Source organism: Gavialis gangeticus, unplaced genomic scaffold (genome assembly GCF_001723915.1).
Source record: "Gavialis gangeticus isolate Ggan-Ray unplaced genomic scaffold, GavGan_comp1, whole genome shotgun sequence".
Classification (NCBI taxonomy): domain Eukaryota; kingdom Metazoa; phylum Chordata; order Crocodylia; family Gavialidae; genus Gavialis; species Gavialis gangeticus.
In genome coordinates this window covers 98,081,786-98,091,377 of record NW_017729025.1, presented here as the reverse complement: position 1 = coordinate 98,091,377, position 9,592 = coordinate 98,081,786, and positions in this window count along the sequence as shown.

Sequence of the window (9,592 nt, the reverse complement as noted above, 5' to 3'; positions counted from 1 at the left end):
AGTAGGGAGGGAAAGACTGCAGCAAGACCTGGATAGGTTGCAGGGGTGGGCTAACAAAAACAGGATGTGTTTCAATACTGACAAGTGCAGGGTGCTGCACTTGGGCAGTGGTAACCAGCAGCACACTTATAAGATGGGAAATTCCCTTCTTGAAAGCACAGAGGCAGAAGCAGATCTTGGAGTCATTACTGACTCCAAGGTGAACATGGGCCCACAATGCGAGGTGACGGTTGGCAGGGCTAACCGGACCTTGTTGTGCATCCACAGGTGTATCTCAAGTAGGGCCAAGGAGGTGATCCTCCCCCTCTACGCGACACTGGTCAGACCACAGCTGGAGTACTGCGTCCAGTTCTGTGCGCCCCACTTCAAGAGGGATGTGGACAACATGGAGAGGGTCCAGAGGAGGGCCACCCGCATGATCCGGGGACAACAGGGCAGACCCTACAATGAGAGACTGTGGGACCTGAACCTGTTCAGCCTTCACAAGAGAAGGCTGAGGGGGGACCTGGTGACCGTCTATAAACTCACTAGGTGGGACCAGAAGGGTTTGGGAGAGACACTGTTTCCCCTAGCGCCCCCTGGCATAACAAGGAATAACGATCACAAGTTGTTGGAGAGTAGGTTTAGATTAGACGTCTGTAAGAACTGCTTCACAGCCAGGGCGGCTAGGATCTGGAACCAACTTCCAAGGGAAGTGGTGCTGGCTCCTACGCTGGGGGTCTTTAAGAAGAGGCTTGATGCCTACCTGGCTGGAGTCATCTGAGCCCAGTTTTTCTCCTGCCCGGGCAGGGGGTCAGACTTGAAGATCTACAAGGTCCCTTCCGACCCTACTTCTATGATTCTATGAATTAACCCCTCTGTTCTTGTATAAAAAGGTGGGAGTGGAGCCAGCCTGACAGCAAATCTAGCTCTCAATCACCGTGAACAACAAGCCAAAATGAAATGGACTGGCACAACTAGTAAAATCTTTCATTTTCTTGAAAATAGAAAACTTTATTTTGTGTCTTTCCTACAAAAGTTCTGGTTCTCATTCTTCTTCTTTCTTATGCCTGTTGCCTATCCAGGGTTAAAAAAAAACTCAGAAAAAAACCCCAATGCAGCACATGCTCGGCTAGCACATGCTGCTGAAAAGCAGAGCCAGGCTGCCTGGAGCCACGTGTCACTACCAGCCAGGCTCCACATGGCAGAATCGCCAGGCTCCAGCCCCAGGAGGCCCCAAGACCCTAGGTAAGGCTGCTGGGACTAGCCTAGTGCTGGTCCCAACCTCCCCTAGTCCATGTGGGGCAACTTGCCATGCACCAGAGCGCATGTGGCATTGGTGTTCCCTGGGGACAAGAAATGACAGTGCAAGGTGCACCACAACTACTTGTCCCTAGGGAACCAAACATCCACACATGTCTGGATGCCCTCTGAGAGCTAGCAAAGGCATGGTGAGAACTTGGTTTGAAGAACAAGCCTAGCTACCTCCAACCTCCCATACATTTTACATGTGCGGGTAGAAGACTGGATTCCCAAATCGAGTTGAGCTCCTTGTGTAGTGGTTTGATTCTCTAAAGGTCTAAGTACCCAGTGCTCTTTTTGATTTCAATCTACTAAATTAATTTGTAAGTCTTGGTCTCACTGGGTGCATCTATATGTGCAATTAATGCTCCTAAATAAACTCTGGTGCAGTTTGCACTGAGGTTTATTGCTCCTGGATGCATGTGTAAACACTGGACCCAGGACCACAGCACATTGACCCAGGTTGGCACAGTCCTGGCTGGCAGGGGACCCATGGGGGGTAAACCTACCAGCCCAGGGCTGCTCTGAACTGGCTCAACATACTGCAGAGAGGCTGACTAGGGCTGGAGGGTGCTACATTGCAGGGCTAGCTGGCAAGCAGCCCGCTGCACTGTAATACCCTCATGCCCCAGCCAGCCCCAGTCACTGTCTATACATGCATTGTGACAAAGTAAAAAACTCTGCTGTAGGATTGTACTTATGCCAGGCAGTGCTATCCTACTGTGGAGTTAATTAGTTTACTCTGGCCTAATAGGGGTGCACGTGTAGATAGAGACACTTTACTAAGGAGTTCATTAGTCAACTCTGCAGTAAAGCACACATGTAGCTACACCCACTGTTGAGGTAAAAGGTGAAATTTAACCATGTCACTTAGAGATAAAAGGATTTACATTATTTATGTCTGACCACCTGGGCCAGTATTCTTGTTTCTAATAAGATGAGGCTCCCCATTCCTATAAAAATATAAATACATCTTTCAGCTCAATAAAACGACATACTTAGAGAGATGGTTCTCTTGTTTGCAAGCGCTCAGCTACTATGGTGATGAAGGACATGTAAGAATGAAGACAGATAGCAGGGTGTTTGTTTTCTTGGAGATGATTCAGGCCTAATACTTTATTGGCATGGTAAGCCAGGCTGTATTGCCAATGTGTTAAAGACAGAACCCTGTATCTGCCTCATAGAGAAACAACATATCAACTCTCCGCTTCCTTATCTTATGACTGAATCAGATACGCCACTTAACACCTTTCACATTAGCTCTTGATAAATGGGAATAAGAGAAGATTGGAGCAAATAATTTGCTTCTTGTCTGTGCTAAATGAAAGCTGCAGAAAGGCACACGTGGGAGCAAAGTACACACTTGCACACACCCTCTACATGCATTTGAAATCAGCCACCCACACAAACATACATATCCAACCTCCTTCCCAGCCTTATACCTGAATCCATTATGTTCATGCAAGTTGTTGCAGCATTGGAAGCCCAGCCCAAGACTCCACAGCTCATTCATTTATTTGTCTCTCTTTGCAACAGAATCTAATAGTGTTGGCCACAATAAGATTTTGGGATATGGCTACTACTCCAGGAGTTTGTGGGGGCAGAGCAATTAAGACATTTCACATATCCTGAAAGCATGAGTTCAAGCCTTGTCACAGACTCATACTGGACACTGCCCTTAGTCAACCCAGCTATAAGTAGGTATTTGATCATTTGGCCTGTAGAGTCAAAGGTGATTAGGTGTGATGCTAGAGGTGTCACTCACTTGCAGTTAACATACACGAGTTTCTGTAGCCAACACTGCACACTTGCCTGGTGGACTGTCTAGATCAGACGTAGGCAACTTTTTTTGGCCGGACTGCTGAAAAAAACCACAATGTCTACCTTGGAAGATGCTGGAGTACCAGCATGCCAGAAAAACAAAACGAGGGCAGGGGGTACACAGCAGGATGCACTGCATATTAGTATAGTTAATAATCATAAATGTTGCACTTTTTTATGGTAAATACCAGATTTTCTAAATCTGGTGATAATAAATAAAACTTCTGATATTCCCTTTGATCTTGTGTATTTGTTTTGTGTGGGTCCCCTCACAACAGCCCCCCAGCCCTGCCCCCAACCCAAAGCCCCTGCCCCCCAGCTCTGTTCGTGCCCCTTGCCCCCCACCCAAAGCCCCTGCCCCCAAGCCCTGCTCATGCCCCATGCCCTGCTCATGCCCCTGCCTCCCAGCCCAGGCTCTGTGGCTATCAGCAGCTACCCAGAACCTGGGCTGGCAGCAGCCAGGAGGCTGCAAACAGCTGCTGTCTCCCTGCCCTGGCCCCAGCCCAGAGAGGGAGGGCAGCAGGGCCAGGAGCACAGCGTGTGTGACCTGGAGCGGCAGCACACAGAGGGGCTGCACAGGAAAGCTGCCTCCTGCTGTAAGCTCCGCGCTGCCTGGGTCACACTTCTCCTGTGTGCACGGGAGCAGCATGGGCAGCATGCAGGGTTGTGCCCCTTGCTGCTGCCCCCGCCTGCAGGAGAAGTGTGTCCAGGGCAGCGGAAAGCTCAGAGTGACAGGCAGCTTTCTGTGGCCCCCGCTATGCCCTGCCTTGCTGGGTTCCACACACTGCTCTGCAGAAGTGACAGTGAGGGCAGCACAGCAGGGAGCGTCTCCAGCACCTGCTGTCACCCCAGAGCCTGGGGTTGGGGCTGGAGCTGGGAGGCAGCTGGGGCCAGGACCAGAGCTGGGAGACATCAGCTGTTTGCAGGTTCTGAGCCAGCTGGGCAGGCAGCAGGTGCCAGCACCACGCCTGTTGTGGGCAGGGCTGGGGCAGGGAGGTAGCAGCTGTTTGCAGCCTCCCAGGTACAGCTGGCCCAGGTTCTGGGGTAGCTGCTGCCAGCCACAGTGCCCAGGCTGCTTGCAACAGGGCTTGCAGCCTCCCAGCCACCTGCTGGGAGCAGCCTGTACTCCCAGCTGGCAGCAGCTACTCAGAGCCAGGGCTCGCGGTGGTCTGCCGAGGAAAATGGCCTTGCATGCCATGCTTGGCACGTGCTGGGAGTTGCCAACCCCTGGTCTAGATAATAGCAGACACTTTTCCCTACTGGTCTAGTAAGAAATGGATTGAGATGCCCTCCCTCCTATCCCCATCATTTCATGCAGAACATAATATTGATATAGTAACCTTTGGTTGTTGTTGGCGTGGGATAAATTTGAATGATGCCTGCATCAAAAAATATATCCCATTGCTACTAAATACCACTAAAGTATTGTGGCTTAATAGTAACAAATTTGAACTCTCTTTCCTCTGTCTCTGGCACATTCTCTGCTGTGGCTGTGAATTTCCCTTGCTCTCATGCATACAAACTCTACCAATATAAAACTTACAGCAGGGATGGCAAAGCAGGGGTATAAAACTCAAAGCAAGAATGCAAAATGGTTTAGTTGTAACACCCTATTTCAGCCACTCAGATTTGCAGAATTCTTCATTATAAAACAAACTTTTACTAAATGCGTAGTTAACTTGTAGAATTCATTGCCACAGAAGGTGGCAGACACAGATCACATAGACAGGTTCAAAAAGGAACTAACTAAACTCATGGATGACAGATCTATTAATGGTGTTGGGCTGCAAGAGGATGCTAATGTCAGGGCATCTGTCTTCTCACTGGATTTGAAGGATCTTCTGCAGGCAGCATTGATGGTACTCCTCCAGCAGCTTGAGATGTCTTCTTTATGTTGTCCACATTTCAGCTCCCTACAATGAGGTGGGGATCATGACAGCTTGATAAAACACGAGCTTAGTTTTGCATCTCATATTGTGATCTTCAAACGCTCATTTCCTCAGGCATCTAAAGGCTGCACTTGCACATTTGAGGTAATGTTAGATTTCTTCATCAATGTCAGCCTTCTGTGAGAGATGGCTTCTAAGGTATGGAAATACTCAACATTTACCAGAATCTCACCATAAATCTGAATTACTGGAGCTGGGGACTGCTCATTAAGAGCTTGTTGATGGAGGACCGTAGTCTTCTGAATGTTAAGCGTGAGTCCCACTTTCTTGCATGCCTTGGTAAAGATGTCAACGATTGCCTGAAAGTCTGCTTCTGAGTCAGCAGACACTACAATATCCTCAGCATACTGGAACTCATGATCGAGGTCAGGGTGGTCTTGGTTTTGGCTCAGAGTTGGGTGAGATTAAACAGTTTACCATCCATTTGATAGTTTAGCTCTACTCTGACCGGAAGTTTGTTAGTAGTCAAATGTAGCACTGTGGTAAAGAATATCAAACAGCACGTTGGAGCAATGAGGCAGCCTTGTTTAACTCCAGTCTTCACCTCAAAGGGATCTGTGATAGATCCATTATTGAGAACTACCACTTGCATATTATTATGGGTCAGGCAAAAAATGGTGATGAATTTTGGTGGGCACCAGTGGCGACAGCACCAGCAATGTCTGCAGGAACTCCCTGCTTACTGCAGCCATGCTCCCACCACTGCCAGCGTTGCTGTGCCTCACCAGCCACCAGGGGCATGTGTCATTCATGGTGGGCATCCATACTTCAGGAGGATCCTCCACAGTGTTTCTCAGTTGACAGAGTCGAAGGCTTTCATGAGGTCAAAGAAGGCCATGTAGACAAGTTTATGTTGTTCCCGACATTTTTCTTGCAGTGGGCGAGCAGTGAAGGTCATGTCAGTTTTGCTTCTTGATGCCCTAAACCCACGCTGAGATTCTGGAGGGAGCTCTTCAGCAAGTACAAGGAGATAGTTCAGGAGGGTTCTTGCAAAGGCCTTTCTTGTGGTGGATAGCAACATGATCCCTCTGTAACTTCCACAGTTGGACTTGTGTCCTTTCTTGAAGATTGTAATGATCATGGTGTCCTTGAGATCATCTGGGATTTCCTCATCATTCTAGATCCTTAAGATGAGGACAGAGAGCTGTCATGTGAGCTCCTCTCCCTTCTGCTTGAAGATTTTCCCAGGGATTCCATCAGTCTCAGGTGCCTTACCTCACCTCATCAAGGTTAGGAGGAATTCTGAGTTTTTCTCTGACTGGGTGTTACAGAATGGAGTTGAGAACACTCTTTTCAACAACAGAGTCTTGATTGAAAAGGTCTTCAAAATGCTCCTTCCAATGGGCGTTGATGGCTCCCCTTTCCTTGATCAGGTCTCAAGGCAGTTGGTCCCTGAGTGCTTAGACCAGATGGCTTTGGTGACTTGAGCAAGCACAAGATCAAGTCATTAATGCAAATTCTTTTCTCTGTTTTGCATAACACATAGCATACAGAGTGTGTGCAGTAAGAAAGAGAAACAGATTCATGTCACAGAGTATCTGAGCTTTCCCCAAAACACAGATCTGTTAATTAAGGAATAAGAATCCCTGTCTCTGTCATTAACACTATCGAGACTTTTCACGGAATGACTCTGAATTTCCTATACTTCTCACCGTTTAAGTATATTGACCCAGTTTGCCTTTTACTCTCAGCTAATGTAGGGGAATTGACCAGTTAATTTCTGCTCATCAGGGCTTAGCCCAGTGGTGGGCAACTATTTAGGCCTGAGGGCCACATGAGGAGTTTTGATGAGCTGTTGTGAGCCGGGTCATCACCTCCTCCCTCTCCCCAACAATTTACAAAAGTCCCCGTAGGGATGCAGGCAAGCAGGAAGCAGTGTTCAGGAGTAGAAGGGGCAGGCGAGGCTGGGCTCACAGGGCCAGGTTGCGTGGTAGTGATAGCTCCCAGGGGTGTGGGGGGCATGTGGGAGAATATGTGCATGTGTGTGGTGGGGGTACAGTCTGGGCTTTAGGCCCTGGGAGCCTGCCATGGGTGCTGGGGGGCACATGCAGCAGAGCTCTCTGGGGCAGTGTGGCTCAAGCTGGCGCCATGGTGCTCTGCATAGGGCCAAACCCCACCCACTCACACAGGGGCAACCTGTGCTGCCCTCTTACTGGCACTCACAGCCTTGTCCAGCTGGGTGCTGTTCTGTTCCCCCCACCTCCAGCAGTGGCTCTAGCTCCTGCTCCTGACCTTGCACCTGCTGCACCATGTCATGCCAAGCTGTGCCACATTCATCCGGGTGGGCAACTGGGTGGGCGACTTCAGCCGGGAGGCTCCTGCCCCAGCGCAGGGCTCCAGCTCCAGCCCCTGGGAAGGCGGCCAGGAGCTGAGGCTGGAGCCCTGACTACTGTGGCAAGATCAGGAGCAGGGGCTGCCGCTGGAGGTGGGGGGAGCAGAGCAGCATGTGGATACGGCCGCACTGGGACCAGCCCTGCCAGAAGCTGGACTGTATTTTTCCCACCCCTCCCTTAGCCCAGTAGTGTAACTGAGTGAATTAATCACCAAGAGCAATGTAACTACAATCTCTCCAATTGACCCTCTCTGGCTACTATGTCCTGGAAGCTTTCCTCCCCCATTTTGAGTTTAGAAGCAAGACAGCTGCCAATATTTTCATTTGCTGTTCCCTCCCTCTGTTTTGTAAAGTTTATCAATAACTGATTTATCTTCTACATACTGTTCTCCCCCAGCTCCTCTTTTCTAAGCTCCCCCAAAATTATAACAACTTCTGATTCCTATTGTCTCTCCACATGGCACCAGAAATACTCAGTCTTGCAAAAGGCTCAGGTGTCATGTGACCAAGAGGAGTGTAGGGTGAAGAACATTCCTTACTTAACAGTATCAAAGGCACTAAGTGACTCAGGTGTCTGATCCTTTTCATCAATAAATGGTTCAACAGCTGCTGTGCAACAGCAATATTTCACAGTTGTGTTTTAAACTCTTTTAAAACTGTTTGTAGCAAGTACATTGGACAGATGTAACAAATAAGAGTAAGGATTCCATTTATATCCTCCCTTGTCTATACACATGGCCCTCTTCTACAGATATTATGGAAAGGCAGCATATTTTTAGGACATCAGATACTCAGTTCTGTCTACAGGAAGTAAGTTCCTGTCCTATAAGAGCCTCTATAAATGCATCAAGGTTACTGCTTAACTATAGCCAAAGAGGCTGCAGCTCCCTTATACACATCTAAAAGAGAGAGAGGGGCAGAATCTAAGATACAGACACACATCTGGTCCAGCAAATAGACACAGCCCTGTCTGCTGTGGGTTACAGGGAATATTCAACAGGCAGGAATGAAGAATGAAAAACACAGGGCTTCTTAGGTTACCCCCCAGGATGAGCTAAGCCTTGGCTGTCAGAAACATTTCCTATGCCAGAATTTCCAAGCAATATTTATTTTTACCAGGCCTTTTAAACTTCTTTTTTTGTTTGGCATGAGAGATCCTGCAAAGTCTGCCAGAAATGGCTGTTTTTCTTCTCTGCTTCATTAGTAGGGCGACATTCCAGCAGAGAAGGGTCACTCGCTTGGTACTTAAGTACTTTTAAAGATGTTGTCTTTTCCTTCCTGAGGAGATAATATGAACAGAAACTATTGATGTACTTCCTTCCAGTTTCCTGTCACAGCAAAAGCCAACTTTCCTCTTCAAGGCTTGAATTCAGGAATGACCAAAGCTCGGCCCAATTTATTAAATCAGGCCAGAGTTCTGTAATGCAGCTTGGAACTACCCTCAACTTTAATATGAAGATGCAGCCTGCACAAGCTGCATACCCCAGAACAAATAATGTTTCCTCTTGAACCACGCAGATCACACCCAAGGCTAAAAGCCTTGGGTGTGATCTGAGACAGGAAGAAATGTTTCAGGATTGTTTAGTACAATATAAGGATCTGGGAACTACATTAGACGTTAAGCCTTGTGGATATATTGCTCAGGAACCTACAGAGACTTCAAATAAGAGAACACTGTTCACTTACATTCCTTCCACTCACCAGCCCAAGAAGGAAAAAAACAGAATTCTCACCAACCCATAATAGAATGCAGAGGAACAAGGGAAAGAGGAAGACTAGAAGGATATTGTGTTCCCAGATACAGGTTCCCTTTTTTGCTTCTGCTACTTTACAAGTGTAGTAGGTTCTTGGCTTAATCAATCTAGGTATAATTGCAGGAATTGCATCTGACACCCTTTACAGTGTGAGTTGTGACTGCCCTACCAGGGGACCTGCCTCTCTCCTTGTATCCTATACTTCCAAAAGAAAAATGCTAAGATGCTTGAGGTAACAGTTTCTTGCCTTTAACTTCCACCAGGAGATTGGCAGTAAAAAGGCCTTCAAAACTGACCTTACTCTCCTGAAATATGTTAATCTTCAGAGCACACTGCAAAGCCTAGCCACTTGTCCAAGCTTTTACTTGGGGTGGGAATTTAGGTGGATGAGATTTCTTTTAGGTTAGGGACAGAGGTTACACATAAACTGGTTTAAGTGATTAGAAACTGGTTTA